The 23,538-nt window shown below is 41.9% G+C and overlaps 1 pseudogene; it reads left to right on the top strand.

Annotated features, from left to right (window-relative positions):
• Positions 1-890: 890 nt before the first annotated feature.
• Positions 891-23,538, top strand: part of LOC147447069 (uncharacterized) — a 59,862-nt pseudogene continuing 37,214 nt past the window's right edge.

Genomic DNA, 23,538 nt, shown 5'->3' with positions numbered 1-23,538 from the left:
TGAGTAGTTATTCTAGTTTCAGAAGCCGGGGTGCAATGGCACTTCCAGATTGTAAATACAAAGCCATTTGACCCTTTCAACCCCATTTTTGGTTAAACCTAAGGTAGCCTTAGTATATAAGGTACCTAGGTCATTTTGTAAAGAGACTTTTTTTTCATAATCAAAACTTTAGCGCTGTCGTCTACTGTGTGTGAGAGAGAAAGAGAGTGAGCGTGAGCTTCATCCTCTCGCTACGCCCTGCTCGCTCAACACATTGGAGATCTGACTGCACCATTGTTGTAGGCTCGAGGAGAGCTACGCGACAATGCCAAGCATTCCACGCGAGACGAAGCGCACACGCCGACGCATCTACGAGCTATTTGTGGTCGTAAGTGTATCAAACGATGTCTGTTTTCTACGTGCTAGTAGTCTATAGAATCGTGGGACATAAGCTACGCATAGGTACTCATAAATTTCAGTTTCGGGCACTTTCAAAATTCGGCTCTGTCATCCTACGCGTTTTCCGCAGATGGGTTTAGAGTGAGGGTTTTGAGTGTAGAATCTTAGGGACAGGTATATCCTAGTGAGGGGATGGTGTTCCTTCAGTTTTGTATGATTCTAGCATGACTAGGTGAGTTACCTTCCGTATGTGTGTATGTGGCTAGGTGGTGCAGTTGAGGGCAGTGAGGTTCTTGATTGTGGTTTAGTTGGCCTTCCAGAGTGTTGTATGTGTAGGATGGTCTCAGCCTGACAAGCTAAAGAGATTTCCTCCGTGTGCCTATCGTGTCATCTGTGTCCTCGATTGACATTATGTTGATCTAGGTAGTGTTGCATGCACTTCATGGGTGTGTGAGTCGCTTCCCGTCCAACACATGCTAATGTATGGTTTTCAACCTAGGTCACCCGTTACGATGGGGTTGGCAACTGAAAAACTCCAGCACGTTAAGGATTTTATCCAAGACCATATGGATATGTTGAAACTAGCTCATCAGGATGTTCGCCAAGCGCAAGATCGGTATAAGAAGTACGCTGACGAGAAACGTCGGCAAGTTACCTTTAGGGGAAGAGGTATGTTTACGTGTGCCAGAGCATTCAAAAAGTCTGAAGATTGGACCAACACCTAAATTATCTCCAAGATATTGTGGGCCTTTCAAGATACTCAAGCGATTTCGTGGTCATGCTTACAAACTCTCGTTACCAACGTGTCCATCCGGTATTTCATGTAACCCATTTACGTAAACGCTTTCATGGGTACGACAACGTCGTTGACCAACAGATTTTTGTTGATTTTGTTGAACCTCCTACCCCATTGCATGAACCTGAGCAAATCCTCGACTATCATGATTTGCATACGCATCATTATGTACATCGTCAAGCTTTAGTCAAGTGGAAATATCGACCTGAAGAAGGTGCCACTTGGGAAAACATTAGTGTTCTTAAGAAGAAGTTTTCCACTTTTGTTTTCGAGGATGAAAACACTTCTCCAAGGGGGGAGTAATGTCATGCCAAGGGCATACCCTGGGGAGGTCACGGACCTAGGCCAGTAGATGGCTGGCTGCTAGTGTGGAACACGGGATTCAGTAGCCAGGGGCTATATCAGGGAGGTTGGACGGTGAATCCAGCCAAGGCAGTTCCCTGGGCATTATATGGGAGAATCTTTCAACTTTCCATTTATGCTAGAGCTGACATGCATGCATGTGATGCGTGTAGGGTTTAGTGCACCTCAATGCAACAAAGGGTATTACATGGTGAAATATGTGGTAAATTGAGGCTAGTACACTTGGAATGGTACTTGGAGCGTGTTTGCATCTTAGTCAAGAAGGATTGTAAGAGCCAAGATGCCTTCTAGCCCCACTACACACAACAGATAATGGAATGTCGATAGACTAGGCTACTTGGCTATTTCCATGGATACCAGTCACCAAGGATTAATGGGAAAGAAGATAGCATGTTAGTCCTACAACATTGGGGCCTTATCTTGGTGGGTTGTATGCTTATGTAACAACCAACACAGAGGTCATATTGCAAAAGGCTAGCGATAAGGGGAAAAAAATCCTAGGAAGAATGATAGAAAGTGAAAGTTACTCTGAAGAGAGAAATCAGCAGTGGGCGTGTGGAAAGCAAGGTGAAGGTCCCTCATCGTCCGTTAAAGTTGTTAAAGCTGCAAGAAAAGGGAAAGTAGCAAAGACGAAATCTAGGGCTAGAGCTAGTATCATTGTGCTTGATGAGAAGCTTGTGGGCATGTAATAGAAATGGCCTATGAACTTTGAGAGTAGCAAAATAAAGAAATTAGATAAAGCACTTTTGTGAGATTACTTTGTGAGCATAGAGGGGGAACTTAATTGATGGTAGCAACATAAACATGGTACTTAGTTAACTTGGCATGAACAATACTTTTGCAAGAGAGAGAGTTTAGAGAACATGACAACAGTTGAGGACCGGATTTATGTGGAGCCGGTCCCCCCTCCAAGAGGCATTTGTATTATAGATTCTCCCATCAAGAGAGACTTGGTACAATACAATCTTTGTGTTCCTTGTGACCTAGGTGATGCAATGAGCATAACATAACTTTGCAAAAAGCATTAACTATCCCAAGCCTCAATCCCAAGGCCTCAAACACCTTCGAAGGTGGAGGGAGCTAGAGGGGAATGAGGGTAGAGAAGAGAAAGAAGAAATTTTCCATAGGAAAAATAAATAGTTCCTCACTTATCATCACTCTTCTTGCTAGCATACATAATAGCATGGTAATGAATATGGAGAAGATGTCAAGCTTAAGCATTGAAGCATCGCTCTTGGTTGGATCTACATTCCATAGCCAAGAGTGTTGGTGTAGGCTCTCAACTTCTCTACTATCTTGGAGAAGGAGATGGAGCTCTTGCACTTTGCACTTCAGACAATGAGAGTGTGTGTGAGTGTGTGTGGGAGAGTATACCCCCCAAGCTAGCCCCCTTCTTGCTTTGATCCACCCCCCTAGTAGCTCAAGCTTGAGGCTCATTGGACCCCTGCAAGACTAGCCATCACATAGGGAAGTCTTGGGACAAGTGTCCCCCTTTTCCCTTTGAGAGAGAGGACTTGATACATACAAAAACAATTAATTTAATCTACTAAATTAACATTGGACCCCTTGGGAGGCTAACCAATAGGCTTTAGGCACACCATGAGGGCAACATGAGGAGAACTTGACAAGTGTTCTATATGCTTTCTTCGTACAATCTTGCCTTGTGTGAGGGTGTGTGTTCTCTCTCTAGCCCCCTCTTGTAGGGCTTGCCCCCTCCTTGTAGGGATAGTTGTTGACTTTGTGGAACACCTTACCCTCAAGCACCTTAGTCAACAAGCATGACAAAGCACCTCACGCTTGGGTAATGCTCCCACAAGCATCTCAAGCTCCCTGGTCGACAAGCGCAACAAGCACCTCAAGCACCTTAATCATCAAGCACGACAAGCACCTCAAGCATCTTAATCATCAAGCATGACAAGCACCTCAAGCTTGGGCCGAGTTTCCACCTCAAGCTCAACCCTAGCTTACCTAAGGTCAAAGGATTTTTTAACACTAACCTTTGGAGGTCTTCAGTGAAGCTAATTATAAGGTATTTTAAGCTCCATTGGGTAGCCTTGCTCTTTGACATCCCATCTTTCATTTCGACCCCTTTACCATGGGCCCCATGGTGAGATAGATCTATAAGCACATGTCTATATTCTAACACTTGTTTTCATTTATTCTCCCACATTAAATTATCAGTTTAATATGAGAAAATCATTTGGGTTGGTTAGATATTAGATTTTATGACATTACCTCTCTCTTAAAATCATAGTCGTCCTCGACTATGAGGTAGAAGAGATAAAGCCTTAGTCATTAGTCAATGTTTCTTAGTAGGTAGAGGGTCCCTTTTTACCACTTATATCTTTCCAAGATGGATGACTAATCCATTTGGTGCTATAGCTGGCACAAGCATGTCTGCTCTTTAGTCCATTTCATTCTCCCAAGTAGAGTGACAAGTTTTACTTGGTGTTTGAGAGACGTTGTCATCACAAACATGATTCTAAGTATGCATACTACTTAAATTTGTGCACAATAAAAAGAGAGAACTAGTCTTATAAGACAAAAACATTGATCATTCAAAAGAAATTTGTACATTTTCTTACTCTAAAGCATTGTAAGCATTTACAAGGTTCATATTATCCTTAAGTTGTATTCCTTGCATCCATCTAGCATCTTCAAAAGGATAATTTTTTAACTCATTAAGATACTGTCGGATAATCTTACCATGTCGTAGTACCTTGTCTTCATGCCGAAGGATAGCTTCAAGTTGTAGCACCTCTTCTTGGTCTTCAGGGTCTTCAATAATTGGTTCACTTGGTGGCTCTCCTTTGTAGGGCTTAAGTAGGCTCACATGAAAAGCATTGTGTATGAGCCAATGATTGGGCAACTTGAGTTGATAAGCCATCTCATTGATGGGCTTCAAGATTAGAAGGACAATAGTATCTTTTTGCTAGCTTAGCATAATACTTTTGATGGCCCGTAAGATTTTTGCTCGTCGTTTGCCTCAATCAAGCCTTTGGAAACTTAAGTAAGACCCAATCATTTTCTTTGAACGTTAAGGCCCTTCTGTGCTTGTCAGCAGAGCAGCTTTTTGCCTTTGTTGGGAGATGGATATAGCTTTCTTAATCTTTTGAAAGATTCTTGTAGGTCACGGCTATACTCATCGGCAACGAAGATCTTCCCATGTACCTTAAGTAGCAAGGGACTTTTGTGTCTTCCCTCAATGATTTCAAAAGGTGCTTTGCCCATAGAAGTATGTAATAGTATTATGTATGCATACTCTACAAGAGGTAAGTACTTTTCCCATTGTGAGCATTGATCTACTTTGGTAACATAAGGCTTTAGTAATTAGAGTATCATAAGATTGGCTATCTCACTTTGGCCATCCGTTTGTGGGTGATAGGCCAAAGAGAAATTCAATCTTGTACCTAGATTTTCAAAGAGACCTTTCCAAAAATTACTGGTCATTCTAGGATCTCTATCTAACACGATGGATGTTGGTAATTTATGGTGTTTGAAAATCTGTGATATAAAGAGAGTAGCCATTTGGTGTGTCTTAATAGTCTTTTTCACAGGAATAAAGTGTGCTTGCTTGCCAAACATGTCGACTATTTTCCGTATTCCCGTATTCCCATGGATAGACTTAGGTAATCCAAAGATGAAATCCATGGATATACTCTCCCATGGTGAATTTGAGATAGGCAATGGCTGGAGTAATCCAGGTTGCTTCCCTCTATCATACTTAGTCTTTTGGCATACCACACATTTTGAAACATACTCTTGTATCATACATGACTTTCTCACGAAGGGAGTGGGTAACACATAGCCTATTTCCATGGAGAAGATAACCATCCTGCAAGGTGAATGGTTTTTCTTTCTTCCCCAGAGCAAAGGATGACATTATGTCTCTAAAGTCAAGTCAATAGCATACTCATCTATTATAGAAGATAGATCATTGTGAGTTGCTATAGACAGCGCATTAACTTTTGGACGTCGTGAAAGTGCATCGGTCGCTTGATTGTGCTTACTAGCAATGTGAGCAATATGAAAATTAAATTGCAAAAGAAAATTTTCCCACCTCATTCGTTTGTTGGAAAGCTTGGTTTGCGTCATGAAGTACTTGAGACTTTGGTGGTCGGTTCGTAAAATAAATAGAGTCCCACCAATAAATAGTGCTTCCATGTGTCTAGGGCATGTAGAACAGCTAAAAGCTCTTTCTCATAAATACCTAAGACCCGTTCATCTGTATTGAGCCTTTGGCTCTCATATGCTATGGCATGCCCTTCTTGAAGCAAGACTGCTCCAAGGCAATCACCACAAGCATCACATTGGACCTCAAATGGCTTTCAGAGATCCTGAAGCACGAGGACTCATGATTGGGAGGTAAGCTTCTCTTTGAGCTTGTTGAAAGCATTTTACTCCTTATCAATCCATGAATACTTAAAGTTCTTCTTTGTTAACTTGTGTAATGGTCCTGCTACTTGAGAAAATTTTGCTATGAAGCGTCTATAGTATGCACACATACCAATAAAGCTTCTTAGCTCATGTAGATTCCTTGGACTAGGCCATGCTTTTATTACCTCTAACTTCAATGGATCCATACGGATACCATCTCAAGAGATAATATGACCTAAGTATTGAATCTCTTGAAGAAATTCACTTTTCTTTTGGTTGAGAAAAAGCTTGTTCTCCCTCAATGCTTGAAAAATCACTTGGAGATATTGCTTGTGTTCCTCCAAGGACTTGAAGTAGATGATGATATCATCAAAGAAATATCCAATGAATTTGCAATAGGGTCTAAAGATTTTATCCATTAATCGATTGAACGTGGCCAGTGCATTGAGCCATGTAGCTTATCAATCAGATCTTCTACTCGAGGCACGGGAAAAAAAAATTGATATTGTAAAGAATGAGGATGCAAGAGAGCTACACAAGACAAGCACAAAACACACAGAGATTGAAAGCTTCTTCTTCTTCGTCGCTAAGAAAAGAGAGTACAAAATGACTAAGTGCTAAAGCTGAAAAGTAGCACATATGTACATGCGGTCACTAAGTGTGAACTCGCTAGAAGCGTACTAGGCTGGCACTATAAGTGTAGTCCAGCTGTAGAATCACTGGCAGAGATCCTCCGTGTCGATCACCTAACGCGCCAGTGAGTAAATGCCGTAAGCGGCCAAGACCCGTAGTGGATGTCAGCTCAAGATGTAGAGCTCGACATCTCAACACTCCGCCTCGAGCTCTACATGTCGCAGAGTCCAAGCATAGTCCGAAAACATCGAAGCTTCTCAGCTTCGAGGGCCTTGGTAAAGATATCCGCTATCTGCTCCTCTGTGCTGACGTAGACCAAGTCGATGTCGCCTGCCAACACTCGCTCTCGAACGTAGTGGTAATGGACCTCTATGTGCTTGGTCCTGGCATGGAACACTGGGTTCCTAGCTAATTGCATGCTTCTGAGATTGTCACAATGGATGACGATCTGCTAGTCCACCTACACTCCCAAGTCCTCAAGTAATGTGCGTAGCCAAGCTACCTCGCACGCCGCAACTGCTGCACCTCTGTACTCAGCCTCTGTGCTCGACAAAGCAACCGTAGGCTGCTTTTTGCTGCTCCAAGTAACAGCAGCACTCCCAAAAGAGAACATGAAGCCACTCGTAGATCTCCTATCAACAATGCTACCTGCCCAATCTGCATCTGTATACCCATACAATGCTAATGGCGTATCTGCTGCATAGAACAATGCGTAGTCAAGAGTCCCTTGCACATACCAAAGTGTGCATCGTACTCCATCCAAATGTGGCTTCCTCGGAAGCTGCATGAACTGACTCTCCAAGCCTACTATGTAGCTCAAGTATGGCCTCGTGATAGTTAAGTAGATTAGACTACCCACAATCTTCCTGTACATCTTGACATCCTCAACAACATCACCCTTCTTTGCACTCAGCTTTGCATTCACATCCAAGGGAATAGAAATTGGCTTACAATCAGCCATACCATACTTTGACAACATGTCCAAAGCATACTGTCTCTGTGACAGCCATACACCCTCTGGAGTCCTGATCCCCTCAATGCCAAGAAAGTAGTGCAACTCGCCCAAATCTTTCATTTCAAACTCCTGTTTGAGAAGACCCTTCACATGGTCAATCTCCATAGCATTGTCACCCACAATAATAAGGTCATCTACATATATGGTAATGACCACAATCCCCATATCACTCTCACGTACATAGAGTGAATGATCAGCATGAGCTCTCCTAAAACCAATACTGACAAGATACTTGGCAATCCTGTCATACCATGCTCTAGAGCCCTGCTTCAAACCATACAAAGATTTGAGAAGCCTGCATAAATAATATGGGTAACCTGGATCGACATAACCAGGTGGCTGATCCATATACACTTCCTCTTGCAACTCACCATTCAAGAAGGCATTCTTTACATCCATTTGATGCATAATCCATCTCTAGATGCAGCCACTACTATGACAGCTCTCATAGTCGTCATCTTTGCCACTAGAGCAAAGGTCTCCTCATAGTCTATGCCATACGTCTATGCATAACCCTTTGCAACCAGCCTTGCCTTGTGACGCTCAATGTTACCATTAGCCTTATGCTTGGTTTTATACACCCATTTACAGCCAATAGCTTTCTTGCCACTTGGCAATGGCACCAACTCCCATGTGTCGTTTGCTTCCAATGCAGCCATCTCTTCATTCATTGCATCATCCCAATGCACATTTTCAACTGCATACTCAAAACATGTGGGCTCCACATCCTGTATCACCTTAGCCATGTAGGCTTGGTGATGCACTAGATACCCATCATAAGTCAATTTCTGAACTGGATTTCTGACTATGTTAGATTTGCGCGGTCCTGGGTCACTCCTTTGCCCTCTAGCATCTTCTTGTACTTTCCTTACACCAAGTGTCCTGACAGCCGGAATTCCAAATTCCTCATCAAGACTTTGTTCAGAACCATCTGAATCCATGTCTATATGTGAAAAACCTGATGATGCATCAGCCATAAAGGGAGGTTCATCAACCTTTTCCTTTCCTTTTCGTGATACATTCCCTGTACCTGCCGGTGGAGTGACCTGCGTACGTAGTCTACCATTCCATGGCTTCTCAACAGAGCCACGAGAAGAGGACTCTTGTCGTCCACTCAAAACCTGTGACTGTGGCCTCACATTTTGTACAACCACATCATCTTTTACATCATCCCCAATAGTGCCATGTGCATTACTGTACCAGCTGCTCATCTCATCAAAGACTGCATCTCTGCTGACTCGTAATTCTCATGTAGTAGGATTGTAGCACTTGTACCCCTTTTGTTCAAGGGAATATCCCACAAGAATACATTTCTCTGCTTTAGGATCCAATTTCCTGCGCAACTCATCTGGTACATGCACGTAAGCTATGCAACCAAACACTTTCAAGTGTGCCAAATCAAGCTTTGTACCTGTAAACTTTTCCTCAGGTGTTACATCATGCACCGTAGCTATAGGTATCATGTTCATAATGTACACAGCTGTATTTATAGCTTCAGCCCAGAAATGATGAGGCATGTTCTTCTCATTCATCAATGCATGTGCAACCTCTGCAATGTGCCTGTTTTTCCTTTCTGCGACCCCATTCTTCTGTGGAGTATATCTGCATGTAAACTGCCTGCATATACCATGCATTCGCAGAAAATCTGAAAAATCATTGGAGAAGTACTCTCCCCCTCCATCTGACCTCAATGTCTAGCATGCACGGACAATGTCATCGTCTTCCACTGAGACTTTAATAGATCCAAGAGCCTCAATGATACTCTTGATCTTCAAGGCATAATCATTGATGGAGAGGTTGTTCCTCTTAACCTGATTTAGCTCCGACTTTAGTTGAAGCTTCCTGGCCTTGGTGTTCACCTCGAACACTCTGCCTAAGTTTTTCCATGCAATGGTGGGGGTTTCAGCATCCTGTAGATAGCCCATCATGCCATCTATGATGCTCATAGAAAGCCAATACATCACTTTGCTCTGGCCTTGTTGCCAGTCCCTCAAAGCTTTTCTTTGCTCTACCGTAGCATTTGCCTCAGGAATCTCTGGTTCCTTTTCATTGTCTCCTTCTACATAGTTCCAATAACCTTTTCCTTTCAAGAAATTAGTTATTCTGAACTTCCAGCTTCTCAATAACCTCTTCTCAAGCTTCTCAGTGACAATCTGACTGAAACTGTCAGACATCTTGAAGCATTAAGACAAAATAGGTGCAATCTGTAAAAACCTACAAATCTGTTGAACCTGCTATCGTGGTACCTTTAACACTTTCTACACTCAACAAGTGTCCACAATCAAGCGTACATACAACCACTGTACTTGTACAGTAAATCTCTGTATATTGCACTTTGGAGACATGTTCAGAAACTTGTACGTGGATTGCGAACGAAGAGATTGTAATGCTCTTGCTCTCTTAGCCTCTCTTGCCTGCACCAGGCTCTGATATCATGTAAAGAATGAGGATGCAAGAGAGCTACACAAGACAAGCACAAAACACACAGAGATTGAAAGCTTCTTCTTCTTCTTCGCTAAGAAAAGAGAGTACAAAATGACTAAGTGCTAAAGCTGAAAAGTAGCACATATGTACATGCGGTCACTAAGTGTGAACTCGCTAGAAGCGTACTAGGCTGGCACTATAAGTGTAGTCCAACTGTAGAATCACTGGCAGAGATCCTCCGTGTCGGTCACCTAACGCGCAAGTGAGTAAATGTCGTAAGCGGCCAAGACCCGTAGTGGATGCCAGCTCAAGATGTAGAGCTCGACATCTCAACAGATAGTGATATGGTTTAGTGCTTAATTGCGGTATACCATCTTTCTTTTGCACTAAAAGGGTTAGAGAACAAAAGGGAGAGGAGCTAGGCCTCACCATCCCTTTGTCTACCAATTCTTGTACTTGCCTCATGATCTCCTCTTGTTGAGCTTGGGAAACTCAATAAGGAGGCTTGTTAGGCGATGAGCTTCCTGGTAGGAGCTCAATTCAATGGTCATCATCCCCTCATTTTGGAGGTAAAGTCCATAGAGATATCATCGATGAACACATTTTGAAATCCTTTTAGAAAATTAGACAAGTCTAACTCTTCTTGATTCCTACCATTTACATTTTATGAAACATTAGGATATTTTAGGGATCTTTTGACAAAAATCATGTACATAGATGTGCGCTCCTTGCCGCACTATCGAAGCAAGGGACTTGCCGTTACACCGTGTACGAGCCATAGACGGCTCCAAGCACACAACTAGCTTAACTGGTAAGCTCAAAAGAGGGCAATGGTGTGTCACTCACCGCTCTATGCTCCTGTCGTGGAGGATTCCTCGCCGCGAAGAAGAAGGAGACGTCGCTACGTCGCGCTCAACCGCTTCACCGCCGTCGTGCCGCCGCAATGCTCTATCGCACTCTCTCTCTCTCTCTCTCTCTCTCTCTCTCTCTCTCTCTCTCTCTCTCTCTCACACACACACACACACACACACACACACACATACACACACACACACAAGGAGGTGAAGAAGAAGAAGATGGAGATGGAGATGGAGCAAGAGCACTCTTCTATTGCACAAATGAGACAATCCGTGAATTTTAGGTTTAGTTGGCTTTTATATGAGCTCACCCCATTCACACTTGGGCGCCCATGCTTAGCCAACTAATCCCTTGAATGTCCCAGTTAGAGTGCGCCTCTCATCGGCGATCACTCTCACCCTTTTCCTATTGGTCCGACAAGCCCGGTACCTGACTCTACCAAATACATAATACACGTCCGTCGTAGGTGATGGGGTGTCCGTGAGCCGTGAGGGTTAACATGCCCCCCTTCCTGATGAAGATTCCGTCCTCGGAAGCTATTGAGTTGAAGCTCGTTCGTCGAGGTGGAAGAGCATTTGAGATGAATGTCCTTAGCCTTCTTCAGTCACTGCAAAATCAAACAACATTGGCACAGTAATTGCATTCTCATAAGTGATTAAAAAGCATATGCAGTTTTAGGTAGACAAATTGATTGGTAAAAGAATTTCAAACAATTTGTCAGCAATGAACATTAAATTGCAATGTAATCAAATGCATAAACAGATGTAAAGGTAAAAAATTAAACAAGTCTGGGGTCGCTAATTTGACGGTCGAAAGGCACTAGAGATCGAATATTAATACCATGGGTAAGCTTCTTAATTTTCTGTGGTCAATTAAGTTGTTTAATTGCGAGAGCCAAGTATTCATGTTCGAGGGCTTACTAGAGGCCATATCTAGAAGACCTTGTAGTTAAGCTACCATAAAAGGAATTTCTCATGAAATCATCGCCTAACTGATTACTTTTTCTTTGACCCCCCAAAGTCTTTTCACAGTGATTCAATTTTGATGTGTGTGCTTATTTTGTATGCCTTGGGTTTTTTGCTTTTCAAGTAAAAGCGCCCATACTGGGAACCTCTAGGGCTCTAGTACCATAGGCAATACATGTGAGTGAAGTACCAAATCAAGCTGAGATTTCTCTTCCAGCTTAAGATTTTATAGTGTGGCACTTTGATTTTTTGTTTGTTCATTTTCAGCATTTTAATTTTGTAACTTTGAGGGGTCATATAACACTGATACACCTCCCCAGGCTCATCACACTAGTAAACTCCCTTTATAATACTTAAGCTAAAGGTCAATAGGGTCAAGCCCACTAGAAAGCCCTAGTACATTTCACACAATGCTGCCTAAATCGGATTAAGAACTTAAGTAACCATTAATTATTAGGAAGGCATTCCCCATGGTATTAAGAGAAGATTTCTAACACCTAACTTGGTCAAACTAGTTTGTCGGACTGCTTGATTTTTAAACCTAGACAAGTGATTATGACAAAAAATTACATTGAATTAAATGTTTGATACTAAGCAAATGCGGTGAATATTAGGCTACCAATCACAATTAAAGCTGACAATCATAGATGCAAAAAAGATAAGGGGCAATGCTAATAGACAAGAAACACCTGTTTGTGTCGATGGTCGCGCTTGATTTGAAGAGTGAGTTGAGATAAAGATTCCATGAAGGTCCAAATCCTACCAATAGCAACACGCTCCTGTACACACTCGGAAACAAAAGGAATACCTCCAGGAGGCACATTAGTGGAAAAATCCAACACTTATTGAACACAACAAAAAACATAAGGAACCCTAACCTAATTATTTGCACTCTTCCTAGAGAGTCAAGGGAATAGGATATTGTAGAGGTTGGGGGGAAACCCTAAGGCTAAACCCCTATCCTCGTCGTCGAGATAAACAAAGTCATCATCCATGAGACCATATGTGCCATCCGTGTAGTCGTGTAAATTTTCTTCTCCATCATAGGTGCCCATGTTTACTAAGAAGGTCACGAGACGCCTATAGTCATCTTGGTCAAAAGGGTAGGCTTGTGCAATGGGAGAAACGCTCTCTACTAAGTATGGATCAGACGTGGTCAAGAGACGTATCAGCCATTCTAACTCCTCAAAATTCCTCTCACATGCTAGCGTACCTATCAAATCCCATTCACATGCAAGCACTGGAAAGCCCATGTGAAATATTTGTGAAAAGTAACGAGGGTACCTCTCACCCAAGGCAGGAGTGGATGACTCTAGCGTACTAGCCATATCTGTACACGCAAATAGATGATGATTAGAGTGCAAATATTACAAGGGTCGTGTTCTTGTGCATAATTTGTTTTTATGATTTGTGTTATGGCTCTTGCTCTTTTACTTTTTTATCTTGTTTTTGTGAGTATAAGGCTTTATATATACATTCCCTAAGATTGGAGATTAAGAGGTCAGGGAGAAAGGTTGAGAGGGAAGCAAGTGAATGATGGATGTCCACAAACACTCCCCTCTTCCTTGGGTAGATCATACCGTTTGAAATGATGTCATCACCCTTTGAAACCAATTGTTCCAGCTGGTAATAGGTGAGGATTTTTGCGAGTAGTTTTCTATTACCCTAGGTGCCTCGTCAAGTTGCAAGGGTGGTAAGGTACTCTCCCAGGATCGAACTTGAAGTGGTTCATCAGGTGATTCTTGAACACTGGGAGGTGTGGATTCTTTTGTAGCTTCATGGAGGTCCACTACTATAGATGGAGGCTGTGTAGAAGCTTTTACCTCTATGGATGTATTACATGAGGAGCTAGAAGCTTCATGGAACTCCCCCCTTCCTGAGCTAGGTGGAATAAATTGGTTTTGCCTTGGAGCCCAAACTAGCTCTGGACTAGGTGTGTAGCATTCTGTGATCTTTCCCTTCCCATGGTCTGCCATTGGCTTTAGTGTTACATTGTTTGACTCATATGGGTTTGTTGTCGATAGGGAAGGACACATTTTATGTTTAGGTACCCAAATTTGCTCATTTCCATCATAGTAGCCTTGGGCTTCTAATAGTTGTTTTGGAATCCATCATGATTTGGTCTTGACTCTCCTAGGGCGCGCTCTTGGTTTTCCCAGGAAATTTTTTCTTGGAATGGATAGGAGGGTTGAGGTAGTTGGAAGTAAGGCCTTGGGGACCCATTGATATGTACTCTTAGGTCGTGCAGGTTGAGTACTTGCAATATTACTGCTTGCTGCAACTACAAGTGTTGAAGTGCTAGGTTCATGGGTAGCTGGCAAAGACGAGTTAACCACCTTGGCTTGTGAATGTTGGCTATCCTTCAACTTTGCTAGAGTTTGCAACGTAGGTGACTTTGCTTGAATGATAGGGGTAAGAGTCGGTGGTCGCGTCGTGACACTACCAGTATCCCAATCAATAGTGCATTTGGTTGCCAACATCCACGTGCGTCCCAGGTTTACGTTGCCTTCCATAGCTCCCGCGGGCATGACTAGAAACCTCTGCACTATGCTTCCATTGTCATAAACAACAGGGGTCTGAAGGACTCCAAGACTAGCAGTTTTCTTTTTATTAATGCCCTTGACTTGCATCGTACTCGGGGATAGGGTCGGTTTCCCTAATTGACACCAAACTCCATAGGATAACAAATTGTGTTTAGCTCCCGTATCTAATAAGGCATTGTATAGTACTTTCCCATAGGGGCTATTTAGCTCAATTGGGTATCGTAGGGGTGGCTCAGATTCTAATGAGTCGTCATCTGTGTCCTCGAAAAATGCTTGCGTGATTCCCAGATTAGCCTCTCGTTGGCGTCTAAGACGTTGTTGTCGTTCTCGAGCCTCAACTCTTGCTTGGATTTTTTTAAGCTCTGCTTGTTCGTTGGCAGCCTTCTTTTGATGGATGGCTTGCAACTCTTCCTGGCTTAGAGGATCATAATATCTTTTGAATTTACTCCCATTAAGGAATCCAATGGTTTCAACTCCATCTAGAGTCTTCATTGCACCAACAAGTTTTGTCAACGAACAAAAAGATTGTATTGTACAAAAGTCTCCTTTGATGGGAGAAGCTATAATACAAGCCTTTTTGGAGGGGGGGGGGGGGGGGCTCCATGTAAATCCAGTCCTCAACTGTTGTCAATTAATTGTTCTATTTCTCTCTCTTTTCAAGTATTGTCTATGCCAAATTAGCTAGGTGTAAATTGCTATGTCGCTTTCTCAAAATAAGTACTCTTTCTATGCTCATTAGAAACTTATTCTTAATGGAATGCTCACTATGTTATCAATTTCCACTACACACAAGTTACTAGTGCATTAAATGTTACATTGGTATCAGAGCTATTGGTTTATCTTTTCTTGCTCAATAAGAGAGGTCCTCAAGCTTGCCACAAATGGTTGGTGTTATTAATTGCAAAAGAGAAAGTTGAATAGGGATTTTTCATCCTTGAAGCACGCCTGCTTTATGCAGTTAACGGGGATACCATCGAGAGCTATGGTCTTAATAATGGAGTCCTATGAGGCTTAACCATTATTGAGCTATTAGAAATTTGACAGGAACCGGTGTTGTCTTGGCTCTGTCGAACCCTCTCTTCTATTCCTTTCAATTAATAATATTCGAGCCACGGGTATAGATGCTTGAGTGCTTATCTTTGAAGGTAAAGAGGAGTAGCAACTAGGGCTTGAAGTGCCAAAGTACAAGTAAAAATTTACACCTAAAATTTGCTGGTATGGTTGACAAGGGAAAAGAGATTGAAATGAACGTTGATAGCTTTGATTTTGCTAATGAAAGAGCAACTAATTATGCCCCTATGCTTGTAAACTATCTTGTTTCTAGGCTTCAACAATCCCTGGGCAATCCATCGCTCCAAGGTGAAGTGCTACAGCAATTGCGCACCCATGGCATTCTCCAAACTCCCCACCAAGAAGAGACAGTACCTAGGAAAGCTCCTGGTGAGACTTCCAAAAGAGCACTCTCTCTGATAACGGAAGAAGAGGAGGATCCATACGAAGGGCTCAAAAACTTACTACTCGATGAGGCATCTCCCTCCCAAAGGAGAACCTAAGTTTTAGCGGTAGAGCCCCCACCAAAAGAACGAGAAAGAAGCGAGTCTCCTGCCACCTTGGAAGAGATGGCTCCACAAAGACGGCGGGCAAAACGCTCTCCAACACCCCCTAAACGGAGAAGACCATCGCATACTTCTCTACACCATAATTCAAAGAGGGAAGAGAGAAAACAAGAGAAGAAAAAGGCAAGAAAGAGGTCACCCTCTTCTCCATCTTCTTCATCCTCTTCCTCTTTTGAAGAAAGTGATGGTGCAGACAAGGAGGAACAAGGGAAGAAAAAGGCGAGAAAGAGGTCACCCTCTTCTCCATCCTCCTCATACTCTTCCTCTTCTGAAGAAAGTGATGGTGCAGCTCCCGAACCACCCAAAAGAAGAGGCCAGAGGAAATCCTATGCCGCCTGGAAGAGGTTGTCCAAGCTCGAAAAGTTCAAAGAGGGAGGAAAGAACATCTCTTTCCTTACCTACGATGGCACCTTTGGTGCTACGAACAAAGTTTTGGCCTTTATCCAACAATTCGATGCGGTGTTCGGAGATGAAGGCTTCACGGAGTCCTCTAAGCTACGTCATGTAGCTATGCATTTTCAAAATTCCGCCAAGCAATGGTGGTCTAGCCTACGAGCAAACGGTGACGCTCCATGAACATGGAAAGCTTTAAGAGCTTCCATCATGAAGCAGTTTTTGGCTACCGATGCCAAAGACAAAGTACTCACCGAATGGCGAAGCTTGAAGCTCTCTCCCTACAAATCTATTCACAAATATGTAGACAAGTTTTGGAATTTACATCTCAAAGCCACTGTCTACAAAAAGATGGATTTTGGAGAGCAAAAACAACAATTTTGTGTGGGTTTATCCGAGGATATGGTGGAGTATGTTAACTCCCAAAGTCCACGCACCATATCTGCAAACATACATCATATTATGGTGGCTTCAAGAATCAACTTCCAACAAGGGGCTAAGAGAAATCTTAAGCCCATGGAAAACAAGGACCGAAATGTGCCTAAGGGGAAGGACAACGTCCAAAAGTCTCGCAAAGGCAACACCAACAATAAAAAATCCAAGGAGAAGGGAGTTTATAAAGGCAAAAGTAAAATCTCTCCTAAAGAGCTAGAGCATTATCGAAAAGTTTCAAGTGCGGGGAGCAGGGGCATGCGTATCGTGTTTGCCCCCACAAGGATACACGTAATGAGCCTCCTAGAGCTACCTTGGTCGAAATTCAAGAAGAGGATGCTCATCTCACAAAGGATCTCCTCTATGTCATGCTTGGGGAAAGGTAAGAGAACATGATGCTTTCATTCTCTTTGACCCTGGTTCTACTCACAATTTCATATCCACAAAGTTGGCCACCAAGCTAGGCATCCAAGCCTATGAGATGGGAGATGTCCTACCTACTGATGGTCCTTTCAAGGGGCAAGAAGCCTCAATCACTCCCTTAATTAAGAAATTGAGGCTCCATGTCCAAAGCTATGTGGACAAGGAGGATTTCTTCATATCTCCTCTCAAGCATGAGGATGTAGTCCTAGGGGCACCATGGTTTTGATCGCATGGTTGCCAATGTTAAATTCCCTGAAAGGCAAATCTACTTTAGGTTCAGGGAAAAAGATATGTACATAGATGCTAAGGAGTTGGGTAGCACTATACCCATTGTACATAAGCAAGCTTTCAATAAGTCAATAAAGAGCTCTATTCTTGTGTACATGATTTTTGTTAAAGATTCTCAAAATGAACCTAATGTTTTAGCAAAATAAGATATAAACAATCAAAAGGAATTAGAGTTATCCAATTTCCTCAAGGGATTCCAAGATGTTTTTATTGACGACATCCCTTGTGAACTACTTCCCAAACGAGGGGATGACGACCATGCAATTGAACTTCTTCCATGAAGCTCACCGCCTAATAAACCTCCTTATCGAGTTTCTTTAGCTCAACAAGAGGAGATTATGTGGCAAGTGCATGAGTTGGTTGAGAAATGCATGGTTAGGCCTAGCTCATCTCCATTTTGTTCACCAATGTTATTAGTGCAAAAGAAAGATGGCACATATCGTATGTGTGTCGACTATAGAGCACTAAATAGGATCACTATCAAGAATACGTTTCCCGTTCCACGGGTAGAAGATCTATTTGATAAGCTACAGGGGTCGACCTACTTCAGTAGGATTGACCTAAAAAATGGCTACCATCAAATAAGGATAGTTGATCAAGACATTGTAAAGCCCGCATTTCGCACTACGTTTGGCCTTTGCAAGTACATTGTCATGCCTTTTGGCTTGACCAATGCAGTAGCCACATTTAACCGTCTGATGGAGAAGCTATTTAGGCCTCATCGAACCTTTACTGGAGTGTTCTTTGATGCTATAATCGTCTACTCTAATTCATTAGACGAACACAAGCAACACCTCTAGGTAATATTTCAAGTTTTAAGAGAGAATAAACTTTATAGTAATCAAAAGAAAAGTGAATTTTTCTTACAAGAGATTCAATATTTAGGTCACATTATCTCTCAAGATGGCATCCAAATGAATCCATCAAAGTAATAAAAGGATGGCCTAATCCAAGGAATCTGCATGAACTAAGAAGCTTTATAGGTATGTGTGCATACCATAAACGCTTCATAGAAAAGATATCACATATTGCGGGACCATTACATGACCTGACAAAGAAAAACATTAGGTATATATGGTCCACCAAGGAGAACAATGCTTTCGAAAAGCTTAAAGAGAAGCTCGTCTCTCAACCTATGCTTACACTACCGAATCTCTCAAAGCCATTTGAGGTCCAATGTGACGCCTGTGGTGATTGCCTTGGAGCTGTTTTGCTACAAGAAGGGCATGCCATAGCCTACAAAAGTCAAAGGCTCGACCCTGTTGAGCAAGCTCTAGGGATATATGAGAAGGAACTCTTAACAGTTCTACATGCTCTAGACTCGTGGAAGCACTATTTATTGGGGACTCCTTTCATTCTGCGAACGGATCACCAAAGCCTTAAGTACTTCATGACGTAGACCAAGCTCTCCGACAAACAAATAAGGTGGGCAAATTTCCTTTCGCAATTTCATTTTCATATCGCTCACATTGCTGGCAAGCATAATCAAGTGGCCGATGCACTCTCAAGACGACCAAGAGTGAATGCGGTATCCACAATTATCTATCCTCTATGATAGATGAGTGCGCTATCAATCCCGATTTTAGAGATGTGATTTCAGCCCTTGCACTAGGGAAGAAGGAAGAACCATTTACCCTACAAGATGGTTATCTTCTCTATGGCAATAGACTATGCGTTACTAACTCATTACGTGAGAAAGTAATGTATGAATCTCATGCTCCGGGGCATAGAGGGTTTCAGTCTACCCTAAAAGGGATAGAAACATACTTCTATTGGCCTACCATGAAAGCAAACATACAAGAGTATGTTTCAAAATGTGTGGTATGCCAAAAGACGAAGTTTGATAGAGGGAAGCAACCTAGATTGCTTCAATCTTTGCCAATCCCTAATTCACTGTGGGAGAGCGTATCCATGGATTTTATCTTTGGATTGCCCAAGTCTATCCATGGGATTACAAGAATATGGACGATAGTAGACAGGTTTAGCAAACAAGCACATTTCATACCAGTCAAAAAGACTATTAAGACAGTCAAAAAGACTATTAAGACACATCAAATGGCAACCTTCTTTATATCACAAATCTTCAAGTACCACTGCTTGCCAATGTCCATAGTGTCGGATAGAGATCCTAGAATGACCAGTATTTTTTGGAAGGGTCTCTTTGAGAATTTAGGTACAAGGCTAAACTTCTCTTCGGCCTATCACCCACAAAGTGAAATAGCTAACCTAAAAATTATTGATCTACTAAAAGCTTATGTCACAGAAGTAGATCAAAAGTCCCAATGGGAGAAGTACTTACCTTTAGTGGAGTATGCTTACAATAACATTGTACATACTTCCACCGGAAAAGCACCTTTTGAGGTGATAAAGGGAAGATAAAAAAGTCCCCTACTACTCAAGGTACATGGGAAGATCTTTGTTGTAGATAAATATAGCCGAGAACTGCGATAATCTTTTCAAAAGATTAAGGATGCTATATCCATCTCTCAGCAAAGGCAAAAGGCTGCTGCTGATAAGCATATAAGAGCCCTAGCCTTTAAACAAAATGATTGGGTCTTGCTTAAGTTTCCAAAGGCTCGATTAAGGCACACAATGGGCAAGAATTCAACGGGACACCAAAAGTACTATGCTAAGTTAGCAAAAAGGTACTATGGCCCCTTTCAGATTCTTAGTACAATCAATGAGATGGCCTATCAACTAAAGTTGCCCAACCATTGGCTCATACACAATACTTTCCATGTGAGCCTACTAAAGCCTCACAAAGGAGACCCACCGGAGATTGAGGACCAAGAAGAAGTGTTGCAGCTCGAGTCCATTCTCTGACACAAAGACAAGGTATTACAAGGCGATAAGACTATCTGACGATATCTTATCAAGTTAAAAAATTATCCTTTTGAAGATGCTAGATGGATGCAAGGCATACAATTAAAGGATGACCTAAACCTTGTCAATGCTTACAATGATTCCCTAGAGTAAGCAAATGTAAATATGTATAAATGAACAATTTTTTGTCTTATAAGACTCTCTTTTTCTTTATTGTGCACAAATGTTACTAAGTATGCATGCTTAGGATCATGTTTGCGGAGACGACGTCTCCCAAACACCAAGTAGAGTTTGTCGCTCTACTATGGAAGATTGATATGGACTAATGTGCAGACATGCTTGCGGCAGCTAAGGCTCTCAAGCACCAAATGGACTAGTCATCCATTCTAAAACGATGTCGTAGGGTAAAATAGGGATCCTCTACCCCCTAGCAAATGGACTAATGACTAGACTTTATCTTCTCAACCTCATAGTCGAGGACGACTATGATTTCAAGAGAGAGGTAATGTCATAAAAACTAATATCTAATTCTCCCAAATGATTTTCTTATGTTAAACTGATAATTTAATATGGGAAAGTACCAGGGAAGTAAAAGCTAGAATATTTGTAAGGCTACCACACCGGTCTCTGCAGGGATCCAAAGGAGAGAAAATAGGGATCCAAAGGGGGACAGTCTGTAAAAGAGCAATGTGCATCACTGGAGCTTAAAAGACCTAAGGTTCAGCTCCATTAAGACCTCCATAGGCTAAGGTTCCAAAAATTAATGAATAAGTCCAATGGCTAAAGGTGGAAAATATTTGATGGTTATGGGAAGACTAAAAAGTCTTCCCACATCCCTAGGAAGGAGGGGCGAGCCCTAATGGTAGGGGATGAGAGAGAAACACACACACACACTCCCAAGCTCTCCCCAAAGGGAAGAATGGACACATGGCAAGCTGCTAGCCCAGTTACCCCCAATCTCCCCTCATATCTTATTGGATGGCCATAGAGGTGGACCAATGAGAATTAGGCTAGAGTAAAATTAGTCTAATCAATTTAAAATGCTTGATAAAAAGAACCAATAAAAATTAAGCTCCCTAGAAGACTATTGGACAGTCTACCAAGGGGTCCAATGAGCATCCAACAACCCAATTGCTTGCTTGATTCCTATTGGCCAGAAGAGTAAAAGGTCCAATGAGATTTTGAATAAATTATCTAACTACCTAAAGCTCTCACAAAATGGGAAAGGGGGGTTCATGTCACAAGGCTATCAATTATGCTTCTAATTTGTGATTAGCTAAGCTTTGCAGGAGCCAATGGGAAGCCAGCAAGAGCAAAAAGCAAGAGGGGTCGACCAAGTAGAGAGAGTGTGGGAATTTTAGTCTAACTCACTTTGCTACACACATACACAACTTATGTTCACCGTTTGCTCATAGGATGCATTACAAGCAACAAGGGTAGTCTTGGGACAAGTGTCCCCCTTTCCCCTTTGAGAGAGAGGACTTGATAAATGCAACAACTTATGTGTTGAGCAAGAACTCCATCTCCTTCTCCAAGCATTGAGAAGTAGAGGCCTACACCAACAAACTCTTGGCTATGGAATTAAAATCCAACCAAGAGCCAAGCTTCAATGGCATGCTCATCTCCTCTACCATGCTAATTACTAAGCTAAGCTATGCTATTAGAGTAATTATGTGAGGAGAATACTTCTTCCTCTCAATCTTTACTCATTCCCTGCTAACTCTCACCATTTTTGAAGGTGTGTGAGGTGTTGGGACTGAGTCTAGGGACACGACGTGTGTTTTTCAAGAATAATTTGGTACATGAAGCTTCCATCTTCATTGCACCAATGAGTTTTGTCAAGGAACACAAAGATTGTATTATACAAAAGTCTCCTTTGATGGGAGAAGCTATAATGCAAAGCCTTTTTGGAAGGGGGACCGGCTCCATGTAAATCCGGTCCTCAACTGTTGTCAATTGTTCTATTTCTCTCTCTTTTCAAGTATCGTCTATGCCAAATTAGCTAGGTGTAAATTGCCATGTTGCTTTCTCAAACTAAGTATTCTATCTATGTTCATTAGGAACTTATTCTTAATGGAATGCTCACTATGTTATCAATTTCCGTTACACATAAGTTATTAGTGCATTAAATGTTACAATAAGTGAGGAACTATTTCTTTCTCCTATGGAATGTTACTTTTTCCTCTTCCCTACCCTCATTCCCCGCTAGCTCTCTCCACCTTCGAAGGTGTTCGAAGCCTTGGGACTGAGGCTTGGGATAGTTAATTCTTTTTGCAAAGTTTATGTTATGCTCGTGATGCATGAAGCTTTCCATCTTCATTGCATCACCTAGGTCACAAGGAACACAAAGATTGTATTGTACCAAGTCTCTCTTGATGGGAGAATCTATAATACAAATGTCTATTGGAGGGGGGACCGGCTCCACATAAATCCAGTTCTCAACTATTGTCATGTTCTCTACACTCTCTCTTTTGCAAAAGTATTGTTCATGCCAAGTTAACTAAGTACCATGTTTATGTTTCTATTATCAATTAAGTTCACCCTCTATGCTCACAAAGTTATCTCACAAAAGTGCTTTATCTAATTTTGCTAATTCAAAGTTCATAGGCCATTTCCATTACATTGGTATCAGAGCATTTGGTTTCTCTCTTCTTGCTTAAGAAGAGAGGTCCTTAAGTAGCCTATTAATGGTTGATTTTGTTAATTATATTAGGGTAAGTGGGACTGGGATCTATTATTGATTTTGTTGAGCCCACTATGTGGGATATGATGCACAGCTCGGGAGCTTTGGTCTTAATAATGGAGTCTTTTTAGACTTGCCTACCGCTTTACCATTATTGAGGCATAAGAAGTCTGAAAGGAGCTATCCCTTGGCAACTCTGCAATATTAGACCCACACCACTACTCTCTATAATTAACCAATTTGAGCCGTGGGTGTAGATACTTAAGTGCTAATTTTCAAAGGCTAAGAGGAGTAGCAACTAAGGTTTTGAATTGCTAAAGCATACACTAAGTAAGTACAAATTTTTTGTTAACATGGCTGACAATAAACAAGAGAGTAGAATGAACATTGATAAGTTTAATTTTGCACATGAAGGTGCTAATGATGATGCCCCCATGTTTGTCAATTATCTTGTTACTAGGTTGCAGCAAGCTATGGGAAACCCTGCTTTTGCAAGCCGAAGTTACTCAACAACTTCATGGTTATGGG

The sequence above is a fragment of the Adiantum capillus-veneris genome, chromosome 11 (genome assembly GCF_014529385.1).
Source record: "Adiantum capillus-veneris isolate H3 chromosome 11, ASM1452938v2, whole genome shotgun sequence".
Taxonomy (NCBI): domain Eukaryota; kingdom Viridiplantae; phylum Streptophyta; class Polypodiopsida; order Polypodiales; family Pteridaceae; genus Adiantum; species Adiantum capillus-veneris.
This window is presented reverse-complemented; position numbering and strand designations above follow the sequence as displayed.